The following is a 26,488-nucleotide window of genomic DNA, read 5'->3' as shown; positions in this document are numbered from 1 at the left end:
CTGACAGACCTTCCACTGGGGATAGGCTAACTCTAAGGATTGAGAAGCTTCAAAGGCCCGAAGAACACTTCGAAGATCCGAAGTGTTCTTCGGATCTTATGAAGATCTCTTCGAAGATTTGAAGAACCTTAAAAGGGGGTGGGAGACTAAGGGAAAACTTTTCCTATATAAAATCTCACTAAAAAAAAGCAGATGATTGAAGAACTTCAAAGGCTCGAAGAACACTTTGGATCTTAGGAAGATTTCTCTAAAGACTTGAAGATCCTCAAGGGGGAAGGGGAGGAGAGAGGGTAGAGCTACTCTACAAGTGATGCTCCTAGGAGGCTTGAGTGTGAAAAACCAAAGGGAGGGGGTATTTATAGGTTTTTCAAACCAATAGGGAGGAAAGAGGAATTTCCTTGGCCAATGGGGTTAAAAAATGATTTTTCTAAACCAATGGGGTGATAACATGAATTTTTGGACCAATGGGGGGAAGGATAAATTTCTTTGGCCAATGGGTGAAAAGTAATTTTTTTTGGGCCAATAGGGTAAAAAGATACCTTTTTGGGCCAATAGGGGGTTGTGGTGTAGGGTACACTAGCGGGGCAGTGTAGAGTGCACAAACTGGTGAAGAGAAAATTTCTTCACCAATCCGGTCATTGGAAAGAATATTCCGACCATTGATGGTGGCACATGAGGCTGGGCAGGGGCACATGTGATGTAGGCGAGGGCATACGAGGTAGGCGAGGCATGAGCGAGGTAGGCAAGGGCACACGGGGCAGGTAGGGGCATGCAAGGTAGGTGAGGGGGCGTGGGGTAGGTAGGGGTACACGAGGTAGGCAGGGGCACGGGGGGTAGGCAAGGGACGTAAGGGGTAGGCAGGGGGCATGCGAGGCAAGCAAGGGCACATGAGGTAGGCGGGGCATGAGCAAGGTAGGTAGGAGTGCACGGGGTAGGCATGGCCGAGTGGGGCAGGTAGGGGAATGTGGGGAGACAGGAGTGCGCGAGGTAGGTAGGGGCGCACAGGACAGGCAGGGACACACGGGGTAAGCAGGGGTACTTGGGGCAGGCAAGGGGGTACAGGGCAGGCACGGGTACGTGGGGTTGGCAGGATGCGTGTGAGGTAGGTAGGGGCTAGGGGGCAGGCGAGTGCAGGTGGGGCAGGTAGGGGAGCATAGAGGAGGCAAGGGCACACGGGATAGGTAGGGGCGCTTGGGGCAGGCAGGGTGCATGCTAGGCAGGATAGGGCGCGCGGGGTAGGCAGGGGTGTGTAGGGTAAGCAGGGATGCGCAGGTAGGCGGGGGCACAGGGCAGGTAGGGGAGCACTGGGTAGGTAGGGGTTTATGGAGTAGGCAGGATGCGTGCGAGGCAGGTGGGGGCGAGCGGAGTAGGTAGGGGCACACGGGGCAAGCAAGGTGCGTGTGAGGAAGGACAAGGAGCTTGGGGCAGGCAGGGTGCATGCGAGGCAGGCCAAGGGCACGCGGGATAGGTGGGGTGAGTGCGAGGCAAGTAGCCCCCTTACTGCCTCTGAGAAATCCTTCTAGAGGGAGTAACAGTGCCTTTTTTCAGATATTCATCTCTTTTTTTTTTGGTCCTTTGGACTTCTTCATTCGGCTTTGTCCAAGATCCTTTGGCCTAGGGAGCTCAGCCTTGGCCTAAGCCCCTAACCGAGAGGGGACCCTTCGGTTAGGTCTGCTCAGCCTTGGCCTAAGCCCCCAACTGAGGGAGGACCCTTCGGTCAGGTTTAATCAGCTTTGGCTTGAGCCCCCAACCGAGAGAGGACCCTTCGATTAAGACTGCTCGGCCTTGATCTGAGCCCCCAACTAAGGAAAGACCCTTCGGTCAGGTATGCTCCACTTTGGCCTGAGCCCCCAACCGAGGGAGGACCCTTCGATCATGTATGCTCAATCTTAGCCTGAGCCCCCAACCGAGATAGGACCCTTCGGCCAGGTCAACTCGGCCTTGACCTGAGCCCCAACTGAGGGAGGACCCATCAGTTAGGTCTACTCAGCCTTGGCCTGAGCCCCTAACCGAGGTCTCCTACCCTGGCTTCACTCGTGTACCTGACCTGGGTGAGCCTCGGGAGCCTCACTAGATGATGTATCATTTCCATTGATGTCCTTAGGGAGTAGGATCGATGCTCCTTTTCTTATAAAAGGGTGTTTTTTCCTTCATTTTTGGCATTTCACTCATCTAAAAGAACCATCGTCCTTCGATCTTCCTTCTTTTCCTCATCCCTTGGTTTCACCAATGTCTTCAGAAGTAACTGTGATGTCTAGTTCCTTCGTTAGTGGTTCCTCATCCTCCGAGAGGATGTTCTCTAACCATAGGGATGGGTCTCTCGGAGCTATACGAGGTATGTCCTCAGATTCGACCCCCGATTCTCCATCCTCTCGATTCTCTTCTTCGATTGCCACACCTCAGGATTCTGATGGTGACTTAAATGGGGAAGGCTTTAGAGAAGGGGTCTTCAAGTCTCGAGTCCAAAATGCTGATGCAATGGAGGTTAAGGCCAGGGAAATTGTCTCCATTGTGACTGAGTCCGAGATCAGGGAGTTGAGAGCTTCCCATGGTATCCCAGACACCTTCATTCTTCGGGTCCCAAAGCCTATAGATAGGGCTAGCTATAGGAACCCGGGGGAACTATATCTCTACAAGGTGGCCTTCAAAGCCGGCCTTCGGCTTCCCTTTCACCCCTTCTTCAATCTAGTGTTTCAGTACTATGGGATCTATCCTACCCAGTTGACTCTGAATAGATAGCAGTAGATCCTAAGTTTTATAGTCCTCTTCTCTCAGCATTGGAGGCCCCTCTCCCTACCTCTTTTTTTAATTGCTTCCTCCTCCACGCTAGCAAGGGGGATTTGGGTTGGTACTACTTCAGCCCTCAGAAGGATATCAAGCTGTTGAATGACTACCCTTCACCAATCCATGGCTGGAAGTTTAAGTACTTCTTCGTGAGGTCGTCTGAGGGGTTTCCCTTCGGTACTATCTGGGACCTCTTGGACCTGAGGGCTATGAACTCTGTGCCTACTCTCTTTGGTACAAATGCAGAGTCGATGATAATGGCTAAGAATAAAGTGTAGTGTCCCCTGATTGAGTATGATAGTCTCTAATCGAGCGTCATCCTATTCAGATTTAGGCTTAGCCCGGGTGAGTCCTAGGACTACCCGAATTTGTTCTTACTTCGGATCTTTAGTCTTCGTACTAATTTTCTTATTTTCGCTATAGTGCAACATACTAGGGCCAAGATCAAAGCGGCAGCAGCCAAAAGGCAAGCTAAGGAGAAGGAGGAGCAACTTTAGAGGTAGAAGGAGAAGAAGAAGCAGGGTTTCGATTTCTGAGCCTCCTGTGAAGAAGAAGGCTAGGATCGATGACCCCACATCTGATGCTATCCAGGCCCTTGCTGCTCTGATTCATGTTTTTTCAACTCCGACCGAGGTGCCCATTGAGGCTGACTACCGAAGTCCTAGAGTGACCCTAGGCCGAACCCAGGTCGGCTTCATTTTCAGGTGGTTTGTGAAGGAGGACGACTCCTATGCTATCAGGCTGGTGGCCTGCGAGCTCGTTCATAAGGGCAGGCTCCCGAGGGACATTATAGAGGTCCAGGATTAGGGGACTTCAGCTTTGGTCACCAGCACTTGCATTTTTATGGCAGGGGTAACGATTCGTACTTCCTACCTTATCCTGTCTGCCTTTCCCTTCTTCTTTCCAAAATGACTTTGTATGGGTGTGCATTGCAAGTCAACAACCATGTCACCCAGCTTACCCTTCGCGCTAAGGCCTTGGCTAGGGAGCTTGAGAGGTCCAAATGTGAGCGTTCGACTCTCAACAATGAGACGACCGTTCTTTTAGAGAAGGTGGAGCATTTTGGAGGTTGGGCTCGATCGAGCTCGCAAGGAGTACGAACGTAAGCTTTTGGAGTTGAAGGCACAGGTGTCTGGCCAGCTCCAGGAGAAAAAGAGGAGAGGAGTCGTGAAGTATAAAGCCATAGATGCTTATAGGAAGGAGGAGGCTCAGGCGGCTGCCTCGGTGAACGTTATAGGGGCAACTGAAGTCTGAGATTGGATACTAGAACATCACCCAGGGTTCTCCTTCTAGGGAAGCGATCTCATCTTCAAGGATGATGATTCGGCTCCTTCAGTGACCGAGGTGGTTGCGGATGAGGACGAGGAAGAGGAATATGGAGATGACGAAGTTGTTTCTCAGACTCGTGAAGTTCCTCCTACCCCTAACCACGGTGGCTCTGATCGCGATGTTCCTTCTCGTGCCGATGACGAAGCTGCCCTGTAAACTGAGGGCCAGTGAGGGTTCCTCCCTTCTTGTGTAATCGTCATGTTGTTTCTCTTTCGGCCTTTGGGCCTTTTTATGTAACTAAGGCCATCGACCTTCTTCTTGTACTTGCCTGTTTAGGGCTTTTGTTTTAAATGAAATGTCTTTTGTGTTGTGTAATTCAGCTTCTCCTTTTTTTTTTTGTTGTGCTTCATAACTGAGTCTTTACCCGAACACCAACGGTAAACACTTAGTGTATTTCACTAGTTGGTCAATTCTTCAACCGAACACCAAAGGAAAACACTTGGCGTATTTCACAAGTTGACAACCGCTTGACCTGGTAGCTGACAATTGAAGCCCAAAGGCCAATACTTGGTTAGTATTTGTGCCTTAGAGAAGCTTTTGACTGAAGCTCGAAGGCCAATACTTAGTGAGTATTTGGGCCTTAGAGAAACTTTTGACCAAGGCCTGAAGGCCAATACTTAGTGAGTAACTAGGCCTTATAAATGGGGGTGCCTACCGTTGGGTCAATTGTTCGAGGTTGTGCCTTCGGTCAAGTTGGCTTGGCTTCGGCTCTGAGCTTTCAGCTGAGGTTAGGTTCTTCAGTCAAGTCTGCTCGATGTTAGTCAGAGTCCCCAACTGAGGGAGGACCCTTCGGTTAGGTCTACTCAGCTTTAGCCTGAGCCCCCAATCGAGGGTATGTCTTTCAATCAGGTCTGCTCGGCCTTGGCCTAAGCAACCAACCAAGGAAGACCCTTCCGTTGATGCCTTTGGATTTTTGGTTTTTGAACAGTGTATTTTCATATGAGACCAGTTTGCCATGAACCAGCTTTTTATAAAATCCTCCGAAAGATTCAAGGAAAAAGAACTACAGACTCTGAAATTGGAAGTCCCACTTTCAAAAATACGACAAAGTACTGAATGAAAAATTTCTGAAACTAAAAATGCTAATACTATTGATAGAATTTTCTTATATTTTTTGAACTCCATGATCGGGACATCCTCTCTCCCCTAGTAGTCTCCAAGTGATAAGAGCTAGGTTATATCACCCTGGAGATCCTATAGGGTCCTTCCCAGTTGGGTGCCAATTTTCCTTGGTGCCTCGGGTTTGATATTTTTGCTCTTCGCAATACGAGGTCTCTAACCCTAGACTTGTTCTTTCAGACTTTGGATTTGTAATGTCTTGCTATCTTCTGCTGGTAAGCTATGATTCTTTCCTGAGAGTCTTTTCATACCTCATATAGTAGGTCCAAGTTTGCCTGAAGGCCTTTATATTTGAGCCTTCGTCATAATATTGGACCATGAGTCCAATCTCCACCAGGAGTACAGCTTCAGTGTTGTAGGTTAGAGTGAAAGGAATCTCTCCCATTGCTGACCTTTCTATTGTTCAATATGCCCAAAGGATGTTGTGTTGTTTGTCTACCCATAGCCCCTTGGCATCATCTATCCTCTTTTTTATTCCTTGCAGCAGTGTCCGATTTATCACCTCTATTAGCTCATTGGTTGGGGGGTAATCGACATATGTCTTTTTGTGTTCAATCTTGAGGGCTTCACAATACGCTCCAAAAGTAGGGCTTGCGAATTGAGTCCCATTGTTAGTTATTACTACTCTGGGTATTCCGAACCAATAGACCACTATCCTTTGGAAAAAGTCCTAAATTTTCTTCTCTGTTATGGTGGCTAGTGCTTCAGCTTCTCCCCATTTGGTGAAGTAGTCAACTGTTACCACTGTGAACTTCCTTTGTCATGTCACCAGTGGGAATGATGCAAACATCTGGCATTTCAAACACTTCTTGATGAATTCTTCGGCATCTTTCCTCATTGTTGGCCAGAAGAGGCCTCACCGCAACACCTTATGGGCCAAGGCCCAGGCACCTAAGTGTTGCCACAGATTCCTTTATGTACCTCTTTGAGTGCGTATTTGGCGTCGGTGGGGTCAAGGCACTTAAGGTAGGGCATTGTGAACCCTTTCTTGTATAATGTTTCACCATCTAGCAAAACGTGTGCTGACCTGACCCATACTTTCCTTGCCTCCTCTCTATCGTCCAAGAGCATTCCTTCTTTCATATACCTTACTATGGGGTCCATTTACCAGGGGCTGCCTTCTTCTATGGGTAGCATATCTTGGCAGTCTTTGGTGCTTGGCCGGGGTAGCACTTTGAAGTATATTGAATGCCCAAGCTCTACGAAGTCTGAAGTTGCTAGTTGTGACAGTGCATCTACGCTAGCGTTCTCCACATGCAGTACCTGTTTCACCTCAAACCTTTCAAAAGTTGTCGCCTTTTCTTGTACCTTCTTCAAGTACTCTACCATCCTATGCTCTTTTGCTTCATAGTCGCTATTGACCTATTGTACTATAAGCTGCAAGTCACTGTGCACTACTAACCTTTGCATTATAAGTGCTTGCACCAGATTTATTCCGGCTATCAAAGCCTCATACTCTGCTTTGTTGTTGGAGGCATCGAAGTCGAATCGTAAGTTGTACTCTATTTTAAATCCTTCAAGGATGATAAGTATGAGTCCGACTCCGCTCCCTATCCTGTTAGAGGCACCATCTACATATAGTGTCCAACTCATATCATCCCTGATCTCGGCCGGATCCTTTTCTTCTTCTAGGAATGTTGTTTTGGCTATGAAATCAGCTAGTGCTTAAGCTTTTATCATAGTTCTTGGCTTGTACTGGATGTTGAACTCCCCTAACTCCATGGCCCAATTAACCAGTCTATCGAACACAACCAACTTCTGTAGTATCTTATTCAGGGGCTGGTCAGTGAGCACACAGATCGTGTGCCACTGGAAGTAGGGTCTTATCTTCCTTAGCTTCTGAGATCTTGTTTCAGCATCCAGCAAGGTTCTGCTAATGTAGTATATCGGCCTTTGTTGCTTCCTTTCTTCCTTTAGTAGGACTACGCTAACCTTCACGATAGACACTACCAGGTATAGTTGCAGGATGCCCCCTATCTCCAGCTTCATCAACAGTGGTGGTGTCGTTAGGTACTCTTTTAACTACTCGAAAGACTTCTTGCACTCTTCCGTCCATTTAAACTTTTTTTTATCCTTTTAAGTCTTTGAAGAACGGGAGGCACTTATCTGCTAACCGAGACATGAAGCGGCCCAGTGCAACAACTCTTCTTGTCAACTCCTACATTTATTTTATGTTCCATAGGGATGTCATTTCTTGAATGGCTCGTATTTTCATTAGATTGACTTTGATCCCTCTTTTGCGACACGATAAATCCCAAGAAATTTCCTGACGTGAAACCGAAGGTGCACTTTGTAGGGTTCAGCTTCATGCCATACTCCCTCAGTACTTTGAATGCCTCCTCTAGATCTCGGATGCGGTGCTTTGCTTTCAAGCTCTTGACCAACATATCATCCAAGTACACCTCCATTGTCTTGCCAATCATCCCTTTGAAGATCTTGTTTACCAACCTTTGATAAGTGGCCCTTACATTTTTCAGTCTGAAGGGCATTACTTCATATCAGTACAACCCAACCCTTAGTCACAAAGGAGGTCTTCAGGACATTAGCATCACTCATTTTAATCTGGTTGTATCTCAAATAAGCATCCATAAAGCTCAATATCTCGTGTCCCAAGGTTGCATCAATGAGGAGGTCTATCTTCAGGAGGGGGTAGCTATCCTTTGGACAGGCTTTGTTCAGATCCGCGAAGTCTATACATATCCTCCACTTTCCATTCACCTTTGGAACCATCACTACATTGGAGATGCACTCAGGATACCAGATCTCCAGATGAACTTAGCCTTCAACAAATTTTTTACCTCTTCATTTATCTTCTGTTCAAGTTCAATAACTTTTCTACCTCTTCATTTATCTTCTGTTGCTTTTTAGGGGCAAAGGTCCTTTTCTTTTGCTATACTGGTTTCTTCGTTGGATCAACACTTAGTTGATGCTCTATTACCTCATAGGCTATTCCAAGCATGTTTGAGGCCACCTAAGCAAAGACGTCAAAATTAGCTCGGAGGAACGATATGACCTCGTCTTGCTACTATTCTAGCATCGACGCCCCAACCTAAACTTGACAGATCGAGTCCCTTTCTTCGATATAGACCTAGACTAGGTCCTCAGCTAGTTCCCCTCTTCGAGGGTTGGATTCATCCTGCAGGTCTTCAATTGGTAGTGCTTTACTAGCTTTCTCTTTTCCCCATAATGTGGTAGAATAGCACTTTTAGGATACTTCTTGATCGCTTATGCATTCCCCAAAATTCCATTTTTTGTCGGGAATTTCATCTTGAGATGGGGCTTGGAGACTACGGCCTTCAGCAGGTTTAAGCCTACCCTTTTGAGTATGACGTTGTAAGTGGAGGTGATGTCGACCACCAGGAAGTATATCATCAATGAAGCTTGGCGGTCCCCTGTCCCTACCCGTACTGGTAGCTCGATTAAGCCTTTGACATTAACCGAAGCCCCCGAGAACCCTTGTAAACGGTGTTCCAATTTCATCAGCTTCTCTTTGCTTAGGCCCATCTTCTAATAAGCTTCGAGGAAATAGGATATCACTTGAACTACCGTTATCCACTAGGATCCTTTTCACCTTGTAATCAGCGATCATCATAGTTATCACTAGAGCGTCATTATGGGGTGTTTGCACTCCCTGTAGATCTTTGTCTAAGAAAGAGATTATTGCTCTCGTCCTTGCCTTCTTATTCAACCACTCAGTCACATAGACACTTCTGGCATAGGCTTTAGCCTTTCGGGCCAAAAAGGAACTTTCTCCTATGGCTAATCCTCCACTGATAGTTGCTATCACCCTGTGGTTGGGCTATTTTGGTTGTCTTGGGGGCGAGGGTTAGTCCTTTCGGGTGCTCGAGCTCTTCGTCGCTCCCGATTATCTCTAAGAGATAGTTCCCCCCTTTCACGATGGCTCCTTCTCTCTCCTTGGTGGTTGTCCCTCCGATCATTGCTGTCTTGGGTGTCTTCTTTCTCTCAGTCCATGAACCAACCTAGGTATCCTTTTCAGATCATACTTTCTAACTCTCCCTTCAAGTGCCAGCAGTCTTCAGTGTTGTGGCCATGATCCCTAGGGAAATGGCAATACTTGTCTATGTTGCGCCTCTCGGGGTGTTACCCCATCTTTCCTAGCCACTTTAGTACTTTGGCATTTGAGGAATCCTTTATCTGGATCAATACATCAGTTCTCTTTCGATTGAGAGGAGCATACATTACTAACTTTTTCGGGGGACTGGATGCACGCCCGCGATCTAACTGCCGCCTCTTTCCTTCTGAAACTCTATTCTCCTCTCTTGAGGTTCGTTTCTTTCTGATCTTTTGTTCAACTTCCTCGGCGGCCTCTAGGGTTTCTTCCATGTGGATATATCTTTCACATCAGGCTTTCAGCTGGGCCAGGTTTCTCGGTGCACGCCTCGCCAGGGATCTTTTGAGCTCTTTATCTTTGACTACTACTAAGAGGGTTGTAAACTCTTCTTTCACGTCCAAGCCTCTGATCTCGAGCTTTTCTTTATGGAAGCGTTTCATATAATCCCGCATTAACTCTTTGGATCGTTGCTTGAAGCTCAACAAATTGTAGGTCATCTTCTGGAGAGAAACCTTTCACAAAGATGTGGCTCAACTCGCTGAAGTTATGAATTGACTTCGGTGGTAGACAATTGTACACAGTCTTGCGGCCGCCCTAAACGTCAAGGGTAAAGCACGGCACATAATGTTCTCTGAGACCCGATGAAATTGCATTACAACATTGAAGCCTTTTAGATGATTGATGGGGTCCCCCGTTCCTTCTTAAGTGTCGTACTTCAGTAGACGAAACCTGGCAAGGAGTGGATCTCTCATGACTTCATCAACTAAAGTTGTATCATTAGTGAGATCCAACTCATATGTTCCTGCTTGGTGGTTTGCCACTTTTTGGATTTCATCTTTCAAGTCGAGGATCATTTGCTTCAACCCTTGATCTTCGGCCCTCTAATTGACCTTCTGATGTGGCTCTTCATGCCTCATTCCTATAGTGTGTCTCGCCTCTTCTCTGGGTGGGGGGGGTTCTCCCTTGCTGCTTGACTTTGAGGGTTTCTGCTAAATCTTACCAACCCCGAGCTACTTTGGTCTTCATCTCGGACTCGTTCCGCCTGGATGCTGGGATCTCTTGATGTTCCATTAGTCCTCTGAGTGACAATTTTGGAGACTTCCCACATTGTTTGGCCAATCGATCGTATTTCTCTTGGAGCACATAGAACTAATCTTTAGTTACATACTCTTGCCTTCTAGCTAGAGTAGTTAGGGGGTTAGACTCACTTCGTGTCTGTTCTCCAGCTGAACGTTGGTCACTTGGGGGACCTTTTCGTTGTTCTCCACCTTCAACAATTGTGGGTGGCTAAGGCCCCAAAGGCTCTCTTCTATTCATATCCCGAGACGGTAATGCTTTCGGTGTTGCTTTTGTTTTCTTATGATTGCAATTTTTCTTCGCCATTACTCTATCATTCCCACAGACTAAGGGTGTTAATTGGTTCGGTTTCGACTTAAACAATTCGGTTCGATTCGGTTCACATATGTTTTGGCTGAAACCAAAACCGCACCATTTCCTAAAGGTTACACTTTCTGAAACCGCAACCATTAAGTAAATGGTTTCGGTTTCCATGGTTTTTAAACAGTTTCAGTTTCATGGTTTTAAACGGTTTTGATTTCTATTTGTTCCATACGGTTTCTAAACAGTTAGCAATCGGTTTGCTAGTTTATTCGTATGTTTACTAAAATTTTCTTTTGGTGATAAAAGATTCAATCTTGAGAATGTGAAATGCAAACCATTATGTTTTTTTTTAAAACAACCAAATAGCTAAGGAAAAGAAAATATTTTTATAGAAAATAGTCTCAAGCACATCTAACAAGTCAGTAACTAATGCTTATAGTAGGGATTTTCTTCTTCTTCCCCCCCAAATAATGTGTTATAATATTGGAAAATATATATTTAATATGCCATGGTATAAGCAAAAGTTGCATTTTTACTAGTATACATTCTACTTAGCGCATTGGATTAATTTAATCGGCATTCTAAACAATGAGCAAGTTACCTCTAGAATTACTTGCAGGCTTGCAGCACTCAATCTTTGAATCAAATGAGATACTAATGATATTTTGCAATCACCTTATTTAATCTTTAAACGGGTTAATCAGATCGGTTGTAATGGTTTAAATGGTTTGATTTTCACAGTTTCAATTCGGTTTGAAACCAACGGGTTAAACGGATGGGTTACGTTTCAAACCGTTTAGCTAATCGTCCTGAAAGTTGAAACCAGAGTCGAACCATTTATTAAACGATTTTGTGGTTTCGATGTAAATGGCTCAGTTCGGTTTCAATAAACGGTTTCTATTTCAAATTCACATCCTTAACACAGATGGTGCCAATCTGTGCTGCCGAGAATTTGTAGAAGATTAGACGTCGGTCCTGCAAGAACACAGAAGGAAGAGGCTCGGAGGTGGCTCCGGGATTAGTCTTCCGACGCCCAAGTTAGAGACCTATGCAACAATATTCAGGGAGTAATGGCGAGTGAGTGAACTTACCTTCTGCTTTCTTTTAGGTTTCTTCTTATAGAGATGGGTCTTGTGGAGTCCTACTAGGAAATGTCCTTCTGCTCTTGACGAGCTTGGGGCGGTTTGGGACTCCATCTTCCACATTTTCCTTCCTTCATGGGGAGTATTCCTTTTTTCGGGTATTATGCCCCTTAAGGTGGATAGAGTCCTATCATAACTCTGCTAGTTGAAGAAGACTCCAGTCTCCTTGCTATCCTGGTATCTGAAGTTCGTGGTTAGATGTGGTGTTCTAGATGTCCCCTATAGCTGGGTGCCATGTGTCCATATCTTATTGTGCGGTTAATTTGAGCGTATCATGGAGTAACTGCTGCAGGCTTCAGGTTATTGGGCCTTAATCTTATTAGTTGTGAAAGAAGAAAATCAGCAAGTTCAGATCGAGATCAACTTCGTCATCATCATATATGATTTCTATGAGAAAGTCAGACTGAAAAAGCAAAATTAGGTTCAATTTCTGTGTTTCCGAATCTGATATTTTATGTGAAGTACTTTAGTTTTCAGAAAGCGCTGTCAAGTCGATCGCCCATGGTTGTTTGGTTAGCTATATGCAAATCAGAGATTGGGTTTAATGTCATTATCTTTTTTTTGGAATGAATCAATGAAGTTATATAAAGGGATGTACGAAGACAGCGCCCAGGCATATCCAGACGATAAAAAAACATATGATTAATAATAACAAAAGCTTTGAATCAATTAAATAATATGGTACTGTTGTGATATATCAGTATTTAGTTGGCCGTGAAAGTATAGAGTTGAGTTGTTATTTTTGTGGAGCAGAATCAAGTCAAGCAACTTGACAATAAGTTGATTGATTAACTTTACCAAGACCGACCCCAAGAACCTAGACCAATTTTGGTTCAAGTTTAAAACCTAACTGGACCGGGCCAATTATGCCAGCCCGATAAGTTTTCACACTGACTCTGGCCGACGTTGTTGTGCACCTAGCTGACATCATCACGACTTCGGCCAGCCTCCACCACATGTCGGTGAGACCTCACTGTATGGTGTCTTTGAGTTTGTAGGGATTTGATAGATAAGAGGGAGATTGGCTTGGACCTCGTCCTTTGTTGACTAAGGTATTTAACTAGACATGGTTTAGGACCCTAGGAACATCCAAAAGACTGTAACCTTAAGAAACATATCAAGACCTTCCTTTGGCTAATACAAGTTATTTCCTACCAAATTTGGCCAAGATTGACCCTTCTCTTAGTGGAATGAGTTCTGACATGAATAAAAAAAAAAAAAAAAAAAAGCGCTGCCTTGGATTAAATATATATCTCAAAGATATAAATAGATGACCCATCTCACATTTTGTGAGGATTCAACAAAATTAAGATGCTCTCTTGGAAGATTGGGAGATATATTGGAGTTATTTTGATATTTTGCTGCATTAGTTTCAATTTAAGCTCTCTATAAACTAAGTCTACTCCCTCCTACCTATCTACTTCCTTAGAAATGTTGTGTCTCGTGAGTTATCCCCTTTCTATTAAATACACATTACTGCTGTCCTCAGTATTGCAAAGGTGATCATGTGAGCAGTTATATCAATTTTTGATTGGATTTTTTGTCACGCCCCACTTCCGCTTGGATGCCTATAGAGTGACTAAGATGCTTATTGTCGTCCTATAACACTGCTAGGATCTCTAAAGTAGTACCTTAACTATCACAATCCATAACAAAACCATTGTAACCCAGTGCAGCAGAATCAGAGTGTATATATAAATTAAGTCCAAGTACTGACGAGAGCTCAAAAGTGACATCATAGCAATTTAACAAGTTTATCTGTATTAAGTACAAGACATAAAAGTTATTGTATCACAAGGTATAAAATCCAAAAAAATGGCAATGATGTTGGGCAGTCAACCCTCAGTTATAACGCACTATAGGTATAGACATTGCAAGCAAAATATGTATCGTACTCCTCAGCTTTTGGTGTCCACCAATCTCTGCCATAGTCGGCCATAAAAGAGGACATGTCACTACTCACATTATAATACTTGCATCACCATCTAAAAAGAAACACACACATCATGTAAGCTTCAACTAGTTCAGTTTGGGATGGAGTTCATGCAAGCAGACGCATATAAGTCATGATGTGAGATGATGCAGTTTAGTTTATTATTATCCACCTAACATACAAATAAGTTGGTTAGTATCCCTAGTCTCGAAATCTCCATCGGTCACCCAGCAATACAAACTTTAGTTGTGAATAGGAGTCTGCCGATCCAAGAATGCACCATCGGTCACCCAAATAGATAGCCCTATCCTGATAGCCACGAAATCAGAATTACCATCGGCCATGCTTGGCTAGTTTTTTTCTCCTACAATAATCACATCGTACAACGTAAGTATCATCCTGAAAAAATTTATCGAACTTACCACAATAGGTTATCCAACACCTCACCCACTGTTGGCAAGGGGTTGCAGCAGAGGATAGTTAAACTTAACCACAATAGTGTACAAGCCTAGCATAATGATACAAGTAGTATGAAATATGGTACCACTGCATCCATATCGAAGCCTAGCTAACATACAAATAGTTAGTATGGGATACATGGAACTGGAATTACCATCGGCCACACTACTTACTCATATCTAATCCTAGTTATAATGCACACCCAATGCATGATGCAATCAACAATGTCGTGATCAATAATAGTTCCCCTCAGCCACACCAGATTCCACCCATTCATGCACACATTATCAACAATTCATCAATATAAGTAGTTGAAACAATTATATAGAATATGCATGTTGTTATAATAAAAAGATATATGACTGCAATGGCATGCATACAATTCTAAAATTTAAACTACTCCTACTTAAGGTCAGACCTGGTGAGAAAATTTCCCAAGAAAAGATGCTTGAAATATACCCCGCTAGGCCCCATTGAAAAGTAATCGTCTCTATCATAGTTATAATGGTAAATGAGTGCTAAATGTGTCTAAGAGGATCCCCTAGAAGACACCTCAAAGTCCCAAAATATGCCAAAATGGCAGTTCATTATGATCCACCGTTAGATGTGTGTCTTACCAGTGGGTGCTACTAGTGAGATGGTCATCGATGGGTTTATGTTCCAATCAGTGGCTCCTACCACATCGATAGAGATTGATTCAGGTCTCTTACTTCACCAGTAGATGGGCACCGATTGGTAGTCGATCTACCGGTGACAACCCAGAAGTGCTATACATATTGTTGATGCCTGATCCAATGCGCTATCAATCAATAGTTGACACCCTCCAGTTCATTATGTTGACACCTCCCAATGTAAGTTTAGCTGTTAATAGGCACTATCAGTTTATGCATGTTCCCATTGAAAACAATTGGACTATGGTAAAGCACATACTTCATTGTCTTAAGGGCCCACACTTTCCCATGATCTTCTCATTGGATGACCCCTAATGTTGTCTTTCAAGCTTTTAGTTATAGTGAGTGGCAGGTAGTTGTGAAAATCGTAAGTCTACAAATGGCCATGCAAATGTTTTTTGGCCTCAATCTGATTTCCTAGAACTCTTGTAAATAGGAGATTGTTGCATAGTCTTCCATTGAATAGAATTTAAGGCTTTAGCTAATGCGTCTACTGAACTCATTTGGCTGGAGTCCGTATTTCAGGAACATGGGTTCCTTCTTCGTAGCCCACTTGTTATATGGTGTAACAATATTGGTGCTATGTGTTCATAAGTCAATCTAGTTTTTCACGCTCGTAGCAAACATGTGGAAATTAATTTTCTATTCATTTGTGATCATGTTGTCAAACGCCAATTATCTATTCAAGTTGTCTCCACCAAAGATGAGCTCGCTGATGTTTTTAACAAAGTGCTTTCAACATCTCATTTTTCAATATATGCGTGATAAGTTAAAGATTCGTCATTTGAATCCTTCCATTTGAGAGTATGTATTAACATCTCTTGAATCCTCTATTTAGGAAACCCAATACATGTTTCCTTTTGTATTTAGGATCCATATTGCATATATTGGTTCATATCACTAGTGGGTTTCCTATTGTAATAAGCTCTCTAAGGAAAACTATTTTGTGTATAAATTATGATTGACTTCTACAATTGTGGTTTGATCAAACACTCAATAGTACTATGTCTTCTTCCAATGTCAATCAAATATAACTTTTCCATTAATGTTGATTATTTAATATTCATAACTACTCGACTATGAAAAGGACTTGGGATCTTTTTCATATGATAGTCACACCATATGTTCTAGAAGGTGCTTTGAGGATACAGCTGTGAGTGCATATACAATGTGATGTGTGCAAATGTAGGATCACATGCGAATTTTGCATGTGTTATTACCAATGGATTGGAGACTAGATTCTCATTTAAAGAATTTGATTGATCCTTCTATCTAAAAGGTTCATGTTGTCGTAGTTACGCATCATTTGTTTTGACACACTAATAGTTGATATTTTACTGACTATGTATCAGTGTATTGAATTTAGGGTTTGTTATAGTAAATGAAAAAAGTTGCTCAGTATAGAATCCATTGTTTTACATGGAATATTGAGGAGAGAGAATGTGCAAGATTGGAGTTACATCTGAATCTAGTAAAAGTTTTATAAATAGTTTACAAATTTTCTATAAAAATTAATATTATTTAAATATTATTTTTATTACATATTTTGAAAATTCTTTCATCCAATCACCTTTACAAAATCTCTACATTTATATATTCAATGGTCTAGGGTTTTGGTAGCAATTGAATTACAAAACCTATAGTCCCATTATAAAGGGTCAATTGCCATGAGAAATATATACCATCGTATCAGAATTCATATAATATGGTAAAAATATGCCATGGTAACTGGTAAACAATATACTACGGAAAATGGTTATTGTAGTAATTGGTGAAAAAAATACTAAGGCAAATAATCGGTGATATTATACTACATTAATTTTTTACCCTAGTAATGGGGAACGTTACACTATAGTCAGCAAATTTGATTAAATTACAAATTTCTTTTTCTTGTGGGAGATAATAGTATCAAATTTTTATTGCTAAAAGTTAGCAAAATATTGTATTAAGAAATAGAAAAGAATGTATATAAGTAAATAGGGGCATCCCATATTAAAAAGGAAAAACACAAAAGCTTGAATTCCTCCTTTGGCATGGCTACCAACAAAACTCAAGACACAAAAATGATTGACTCAAAGCTTCACCATCCCTATGGCCATCATTGGAAACCTCAAGATAAAGCCAAAGCATGCTAAGGAGCCCCCTGCCCACCGCCCCCCACCCCCCCAAAAAAAAGAAGTAAATAAATAAATAAATAGCACATCAATCCTCAAAACAGAATGATCCCTGTTGGTGCCAAAAACCCCGTATGAATTGATCCTGCACAAGCACAGACGGCAGAGGCCCGGAGCTTTGTCCGGGGTTAGTCCTTCGACACTCAAGTTAGGGTCGACCGCACAGTTTTCAGTAAGGGAGTAATGGTGAGGGTATTGATGCTTACCTTCTTCCTTCTTCTCGGGCCCTCTTATATGGTTCCTAGGGTCTAGGGTTTTCTCTTGCCCTCCCCCTTGTCCTTCTCGGGTCCACCTTCCTCTCTCTCCCAGTCCTGCTCCAATACATCTGTCCTTCTTGTGGAGAATATTCCCTTCATGCAAACGACGTGATAGGGCGTGATAGAGTTTTCGTACTCCCTACCTGGCGGGCGACACGTGTCCCGGTGGGCGACGCATGTCCTCACCCTACTGGGCCGTATGATTTGGCTGTATCAGGAGCCCCCTTACTCCCACTAGGAGTCTCTTCCTATGGGGGTAACCAAATTTTTCGTAATTATAATTTTTTCCTCTTTTTCCTGTCTTCGGCCTTATTCCTTCCGCTTTAGCCTTGCTTGAGACCGAGGCCTGCGGTCAGCCGGGGTAAAGACCTTCGGTCGGCTTGGCTTGGCCTTACCCTGGCCGAGCTCCCAACAGAGGGGGGACCTTCGGTCAGGTCCGTTCGGCTTTGGCCGAGCTCCCAACCGAGAGGGGGACCTTTGGTCAGGTCCGTTCGGCTTTGACCGAACTCCCAATCCTTTGGCCGAACTCCCAACTGAGAGGGGGACCCTCGGTCAGGTCCGTTCGACTTTGGCCAAACTCCCAACCGAGAGGAGGACCCTCGGTCAAGTCCGTTCGGCTTTGACCGAACTCCCAATCCGAGGTGAGGACCTTCGGTCAGGTCCGTTTGGCTTTGGCCGAACTCCCAACCGAGAGGGGGACCCTCAGTCAGGTCTGTTCAACTTTGACCGAACTCCCAACCGAGAGGGGGACCCTCGGTCAGGTCCGTTCGGCTTTGGCCGAACTCCCAACCGAGAAGGGGACCCTCGGTCAGGTCCGTTCGGCTTTGGACAAACTCCCAACCGAGAGGCGGACCCTCGGTCAGGTCCGTTCGGCTTTGGACGAACTCCCAACCAAGAAGGGGACCCTCGGTCAGGTCTGTTTGGCTTTGACCGAACTCCCAATCTAAGGTGAGGACCTTCGGTCAGGTCCGTTCGACTTTGGACGAACTCCCAACCAAGAAGGGGACCCTCGGTCAGGTCTGTTTGGCTTTGACCGAACTCCCAATCTGAGGTGAGGACCTCGGTCAGGTCCGTTCAGCTTTGGACGAACTCCCCACCGAGAGGGGGACCCTCGGTCAGGTCCGTTCAACTTTGACCGAACTCCCAATCCAAGGTGAGGACCCTCGGTTAGGTCCGTTCGGCTCTGGCTGAACTCCCAACCGAGAGGGGGACACTCGATCAGGTCCGTTCGGCTTTGGCCGAACTTCCAATCGAGGGGGGACCCTCGGTCAGGTCCATTCGGCTTTGACCAAACTCCCAATCCGAGGTGAGGACCATCGGTCAGGTCCGTTCTGCTTTGGATGAACTCCCAATTCAAGGTAAGGATCTTCAGTCAGGTCCGTTCGGCTTTGGCCGAACTCCCAACCGAGAAGGGGACCTTTGGTTAGGTCCATTCGGCTCTGGCCGAACTCCCAACCGAGAGGGGGACCTTCTGTCAGGTCCATTCGGGTGTAAACCTTTAAGCTTCGTACTCTGACGCGGCGATGCCATTAATGCTCGGGTAGTCATACCGTCTTTCTCCCCATCTATATAGTGTGGGGGGCCATTTGTGGGGCACTTTTCTTTTTTCCTTCGGAGAGCTTACCTTCGGTCTCGGTATTCCTTTCGAAGAGCTCATCCTCGTCTCGATTTCCTTTAGTTTAGCGACACCCAAAAGTAAGTTAATGTCTTGTTCGTTGGGCTACAGCCCATCGTCCTTCGAGAGGACGAAGTCAAACCGTAGGTGTCAGAGTCCAGGGGAGGTCCGAGGGATGTCCTCGGATTCCACTGACTCCCCCTCTTCCTGTGACTCATCGTCCGTGGCCTCTCCGTCTGGGTCCAAGGGTGGCTCAAACGGTGCTGGATTTAGGGAGAGGGTGCTCGATTCCCGAGCTCAGACCCAGGAGCCCTTAGAAGTGGAGGCTCTCAACATCGTATCCACGATGGATGAGCCAAAACTGGAGGAGCTGAGGGCCTCCTTCGGTATCTCGGATGCTTTCGAGCTTCGGCTGCCCAGACCATCTGACTGAGCCAGCTATCGGAACTCCGAGGAGCTGTGCTTGTATAAGGAGGCATTCAAGGCCGGCCTTCGGCTGTCCCTCCACCCCTTCTTCACCCGAGTGTTTCGACACTATAGGGTATGTCCGACCCAGCTGACGTCGAACGGGTGGCGACAGGTGCTTAGCTTCGTCATCTTCTTCGTAAGGCACCAGAGGCCTCTTTCCCTCCCCATCTTCATTAGCTGCTTCCTCCTTCAGGCCTGCAAGGGGCTTTTGGGTTGGTATTACTTTTGCCCCCAAAAGGACCTTCGGCTTCTAAAGGGTTACCCGACGTCCATCCACGGGTGGAAGGAGAAGTTTTTCTTCGTGAGATCGTCCGAGGGGGTGCCCTTCGGCACTGTTTGGGATATCCCAGACCTTAGGGAGGTGAACTCCGCCCCAGCCCTATTCGGGGCAAACGCAAAGTCGTTGGCGATGGCGAGGCGGCAAGAAGATTATCCTCTAGTCGAGGCCGACTGCCTCAAGTCCGACGCCATACTGTTCAGATTCGGGCTTAGCCCAAGTGAGTTAGGCTAGCCTCAGTTTGCTTCCTTCGCGTGTCGGTGCCTTGTACTGACTCCCATCGCTTCTTTTTGCAGTGCAAGTCTCCAAGGTCGAGGCTAGGGCTGCCGCAGCGGCAAGGCAAGCACAAATCAAGGAGGCCAAGGTGTGGGACGCCCAACAGCAACCGAGGCCGAAGCAGAAGGAGAAGAAGGGGCCATCCTCCGAGACCCCGAAGAAAAGATCCAAGGTCTAGGGGCCGAGCACCGAGGCAGTCCAGGCCCTCGCTGCTTTGGGCCATGACGGGCCTTCGCAAGACCCCTCCCCCGTCGCGGCCTCCAGAGGCCCGAGGGTGTCGACCGTGAGGGCCGAAGTGGGGTTTGTCCCTCAGTGGTCGGTAAAGGAGGACGACACGCTGTGTCACACCCCGTTCTCATAGAACCGGGCCAGTGACCGGGTTAACACCGGTTAACCCAAACCTGCCAGGATCATCAGATACTGTATTCCACCACAGCATACACACAACTAATATAAGCTCATTAGATCAGCAGAAGACTAAGTTTTACCTGTGAATAATCCCATAATACTTGATACCCGAATTGTGATACAATAACTATATACATGTGGGCCCGAAGGCATAATATTTACACAATAAAAGTACAATTCATATATCAAGTATGTAAAGGAAATCATCAAAATAATCAAAGTACACAGCTCGGCTTGGTAACAAGGCTGGAGCTTGGCTCGGCATCAAGGGTAGAGCTTAGCTCGGCATCAAGGGTTGAGCCCAGCTCGGCATCACATGGTAGAGCTCAGCTCGGCCTCAGAAGTGGAGCTCAGCACGGCCTCAAAGGTGGAGTCCTGCAGCACAGCTCTCGCACGAGCAGTCTACGCCATGCTCAAATTCCTCAGGGGTCCACCAGTCCTCTTCAGGAAACTCGACTGTGGAACCCACCCCCTGCTCCTCAGATGTATGACTTGTAAAATCATCTAAAAAGGGTGCACACGTGGGATGAGCTCACTAGCTCAGTAAGTGGTAAGATGGACCACACAGCAGTCCACACAGCAAAACACATCATATGCACTACATGTTATGCAATACATTTTAATTCACATCCACCTAAGCAACAATTATTAAGTCCTCAGCTTTAGTGCTACTACAGCCACAATGCGCGTATACTTCGGGTATGAGCCGCGAACTCCCTCCCGTGATATGCCTATAGGGCTGTCGGAGAAGGCCCACCGTGAGTACTCGGAAAAGTAAAGACAATGCCGTCCACTGGCTCTCAACAGAAATATAAATGACTGAAAATAAAGGTGCTGACTCCAGCAATTTAAAAGCAGTACGATTGGCCCTCTTGAATGTACCACCGGGGTTGCTGACTGTCCTACATGACCCGTCGGATGTTATGTCTAACCGCCACAGTGTCCGACGACCGTGACCACTGCTTCCCCCCAAATGATAACCCAACACCTTAACCCCTGTTGGGAAGGGTCATAGCACGGGATGGTGAAAATCCTAATACCGCATGCTCCTATATGACAATAGTACAATTGCATAGTGCCTCCGTGTCCCATTCCACGGGTCACCAATGCACTCGTTTCCAAGCCGACTATGGAATCTAGTCTATCAATGCATCATGCACCATGATGTCCACATTCAACATATAAACATCTCATTCAATTGGCATTTAGAAAGTAAACATAGCACATATGCATCACACTGTGAGGAATGACTAATCTACATAGCATATTCATGATGGCATGACTAGAATAGATATAATTAAATGAATGCCAAACAATGCCTTGAAACAAGGCCAAACGTCCTCCCCCCACTTACCTGTAGCGTACAAGGATTCCCGTTCGGTACGGGTGAGATCTGGTGCGAATCGGGTAGGATTTGGTGAACCTAACATAATTGAGCGGGGGTTAGTACTTCACCATTTGGAATCAAAATCAATGAGATTCGATGATAAAATCATGTTTAGAATGTCAAAAGAAGGTCACACGTCCGATTTGGGTTCAATCGGACGTAAGGATCACCTTCGGGGCCACACAGGTGGGTCAGACAGGTGGGCAGTCTGGCCCACCGGTCCTACCCACCGGTTTGGACCGACGGGTAGGGGCCCACCGGTACCACCCGCCGGTTGGGCCAGGGGCCCCTGCTAGGACCGGCGGGTAGGATGGTCCGCCGGTTGTGCCCGAAGGCCCCCCCTGCCCTCTCAGGTGGGTACCCACAGGCGGGTAGGGGCCCACCGGTTGTACCCACCGGTCTTGGCGGGAAACACCCTGTTTCTTCCCAACTTTCTCCATTCTTTGGGGATTCAAATGGGGCTTTTCTCAACCCATTCTTCACACCTTCAAGGTCTTATAGGATGGTTCTAACCTAGATCTAGGTTAGATTCAAGTGATGGGAAACCATCTTACCTTCTTTGCTCAAGAACAACCTCAAACCCTCCAAATCACTTCAAACCCACAATGCTTCTTCCACCTTGTCAATACCTCTTCAAACCCTTCAAGATCAACACATAAATCATCCATTAAACCTTAGATTCATCATTTTAAAGGGGATTTACAAGATCTCAAGAAACCCTACTCGAATCAAGGGTTTAAGCTTGGGTATGGTGAATGTTCAAAGAACTCGACTTTGCTTACCTCCAAATGTAGATCTAGAGTTGAAGATCACTCTTCCGGCACCGGAATGGGAAGATCAAGCTTCGGCACCGCTGAAATCCTTCTCTTCTTCCTCTTCCTTCTCTTCCCTTCTTCTTCCCTTTCTTTTCTCTCTCCTTTTTACTATCCTCACCAACGTACGGTGTCATAAATGGAAAGAAAAGAAAATCATAAAGCTATATATATAATTCCTAAATAAGTGAACAGTGCACATGGATGGGTCACTCAGGTGGGTGGGTGCACCCACCTGTCCGCCCACCTGAGGGCCAAAACTTGGGATTTTGACAGAGTTCGGGCCTCGATGCGAACCCCACCCCTGGCATACGATGTAGTATACGTATATACCTTAAAAGATGGCTATAATACCTGCTTTATCCGTACATGGCCTTATAGTAGGTGCATGTACACGGCTTAGGTACTCCCGTCTCTTTTGGCACTGGCTCGGACTTGTCGAGCCAGCCGGTGTTTAAGGTCACCCGTGCCATCATAGCCCATAAGGAACCCGCTCTAACTCCCTCTGGTTCAGTTCCTGCATGGTTAAACCGGTTCAACCGCGAAATCAGACCGGGTTTAAGAAGCAGGGTATTACATTACCCCCCCTTGTGAAAAATTTCGTCCTTGAAATTGCGTACCTGGTTGATCAAAAAGATGAGGGTACTTGGCTTGCATTTCATCCTCTACCTCCCAAGATGCTTCTTCAAGTGAATGATCATCCCATTGCACCTTTACATAGGAAACAGAGTGGTTGCGAAGGGTTTTCACCTTCCGGTCCAAAATTTCAGTTGGCTGCTCTGTATAGGTCATGTCAGCTTCTAGGTACTCTGGTTCCACGGGTAGTACATGAGATGGATCATGCACGTATCTCTTCAGCATGGATACATGGAATACATTGTGAACATCCCCAAGTGAAGGTGGCAGAGCAAGCATAGAGGCTACTGAGCCAACCCGGGATAAGATCTCAAATGGTCCAATGTATCTTGGGCTCAACTTCCCCTTTCTGTGAAACCTTTGCAACCCTTTAGTAGAAGAGCTCTTGAGAAATACCTTTTCTCCTGGCTGAAATTCAATGTCTTTTCTGTGGGTGTCCGCATAGCTCTTTTGACGGGACTGAGCTGCTTTAATCCGTTCTCTAATAACGTCGACTTTGTCACAAGTCATTTGTATCATCTCAGGTCCTAACATTCGACGTTCACCTACCTCATCCCAATACAAAGGAGTTCTGCATTTTCTGCCATATAACGCCTCATACGGAGCCATCCCAATTGTAGCTTGGTAACTGTTGTTATATGCAAACTCCATAAGAGGTATATATTCTTCTCAACTGCCACTCATCTCCATTGTACATGCCCTGAGCATGTCCTCTAATATCTGTATGGTTCGCTCCGACTGACCATCAGTCTGTGGGTGAAAAGCAGTACTCAAATTCAATTGTGATCCCAAGGCACGCTGTAAGCTTTTCCAAAATCTGGAAGTGAACCTCGGGTCCCTATCTGAAACAATGCTCACTGGCACTCCATGTAAGCGCACTATGTTGTCCATGTAAATTTGTGCTAGTTTGGCCATGGATAACTTGGTCTTGATGGGAATGAAATGAGCAGTCTTGGTAAGCCGATCCACTATTACCCATATCGCGTCCATTCCCTTAGGTGTATTTGGTAGTCCAGTGACGAAGTCCATTGTAATCCTTTCCCACTTCCATTCTGGTACTGGGAGTGGCTGAAGAGTACCATAAGGTCGATGCCTCTCAGCTTTTACTTTCTGACATGTAAGACAAGTCGCCACATACAGAGTTATGGTGACTTTCATGTTTGGCCACCAGTAACTTTGTTTGAGGTCTTTGTACATCTTGGTACTTCCTGGGTGAAGTGAGTACTCAGAGCTATGTGCTTCTCGCACTATCTTATCTTGTATATCCAAATCATCGGGTACACACAATCTGTCTCGAAACATCAATGCCCCATCACTGGCTAAAGTAAAATCTGGGTCGTTCATTGTTTGATCTTGAACCTTAATTCTGATCCGCTGCAATTCCGGATCCAAAGGTTGCTTCATTATCACCTCTTTCCTAATTGTCGGATGCACCTGTAGAGCCGTCAAGGATACAATCAACCATTTAAGGTTTTCTGGTTGAGGTTCAAGCTCTAAGGTTGCCCCTTCATATAAGAGGGTTTCATCCATTAGCATCGCCTCTTGCACGAGTGGTGGGCTGACTGCTAAGTATGAGAGCGACACAGTCTGTGTCTTCCGACTCAATGCATCTGCCACTACATTTGCCTTGCCGGGATGATACTGAATATCGCAGTCATAATCCTTCATGAGTTCAAGCCATCTTCTCTGTCTCATGTTCAGATCCTTCTGGGTGAAGAAGTATTTCAGGCTTTTGTGATCACTGTATATCTCACACTTCTCCCCATACAAATAATGTTGCCAGATCTTAAGGGCAAAAATGACTGCAGCTAGTTCCAAGTCATGAGTGGGGTAATTCTTCTCATACTCCTTTAGTTGTCGGGATGCATACGCTATTACCTTACCGCATTGCATGAGAACACAACCCAAACCAACTTTGGAAGCATCGGTATAAATTGTCATTCCACCTGTGCCTTCAGGAATAGTCAGCACAGGGGCAGTCACCAACCTTTCTTTCAATTCCTGGAAGCTCTTCTCACATTCCTCTACCCAGTCGAATTTCACGCCCTTTTTAGTCAATTTAGTCATTGGTGCTGAAATTCGGGCAAAATTCTCGATGAAACGCCGGTAATATCCAGCCAAACCCAAGAAGCTTATAATTTCGGTGACATTCGTGGGGCTTTCCCATTCCACTACTGCTTTCACCTTTGCAGGATCTACTTCGATTCCGGCTTTAGACACTACGTGTCCCAGGAATCCAACTTGTTCAAGCCAGAATTCACACTTGCTGTACTTGGCAAACAACTGTTGATCTCTCAACCTCTATAACACCATTCTCAAGTGTTGAGTGTGCTCCCCTCCTCGGTCTTGGAGTAGATCAAGATATCGTCAATAAAAACAATTACCCATTTATTGAAGCAAATCGTGAAAATATCTTCGACTTGATAGATCCATGAATGCTGTCGGTGCATTGGTTAACCCGAAAGATAACACTAGGAACTCATAGTGATCGTATCGAGTCCTAAATGCTGTTTTGGGTATATCACTGCCCTTTATCTTGAGCTGATAATAGCCGGACCAAAGGTCTATCTTTGAAAATACCCTGGCTCCCTGCAACTGATCAAATAAATCATCAATGCGTGGCAATGGATATCGGTTCTTAATGGTTAACTTATTCAACTCCCGATAATCTATGCACATATGCAAACTGCCATCCTTCTTCTTGATAAACAACATCGGGGCACCCCAAGGTGAAACACTTGGGCGAATAAACCCCTTTTCCAATAGTTCTTGCAACTGCATCTGCAACTCCTTCAATTCAGCTGGTGCCATCCTGTATGGAGCCTTAGATACTGGAGCTGCTCCAGGAGTCAAATCTATGGCAAACTCCAACTCTCTATCAGATGGTAAGTGCATCAGATCATATGGGAAAACGTCGGGAAACTCTTTAACCACCTTTACCTCTTCTAGAGGTGTAATCCTTGCATCAACATCAAGTACTGATGCTAAGTAACCCTGACATCCACTTTCTAGCAACTTTACCGCTTGAAGAGCAGAGACAAGGACCTTCTTCACTCGTTTCATTGTATCTGCTCGGTATACCAATTCTTTTCCTTCATCATCTGTCACCCTAATCAGCTTTTCAGCATAGATCACACTAGCTCAATGAGCCGACAACCAATCCATGCCCAATATAACATCAAAATTCTGCATATTACACTTAATGAGTTGTGTATCAAAGTTCTTTCCACTAATTTCCATTGGGCACGACCCATATACCTCCTTCAACTGTATAACTTTACCCGTAGGC

Source organism: Macadamia integrifolia, chromosome 4 (genome assembly GCF_013358625.1).
Source record: "Macadamia integrifolia cultivar HAES 741 chromosome 4, SCU_Mint_v3, whole genome shotgun sequence".
NCBI classification, from domain to species: Eukaryota; Viridiplantae; Streptophyta; class Magnoliopsida; order Proteales; family Proteaceae; genus Macadamia; species Macadamia integrifolia.
Note: the sequence above shows the minus strand (reverse complement) of the source record.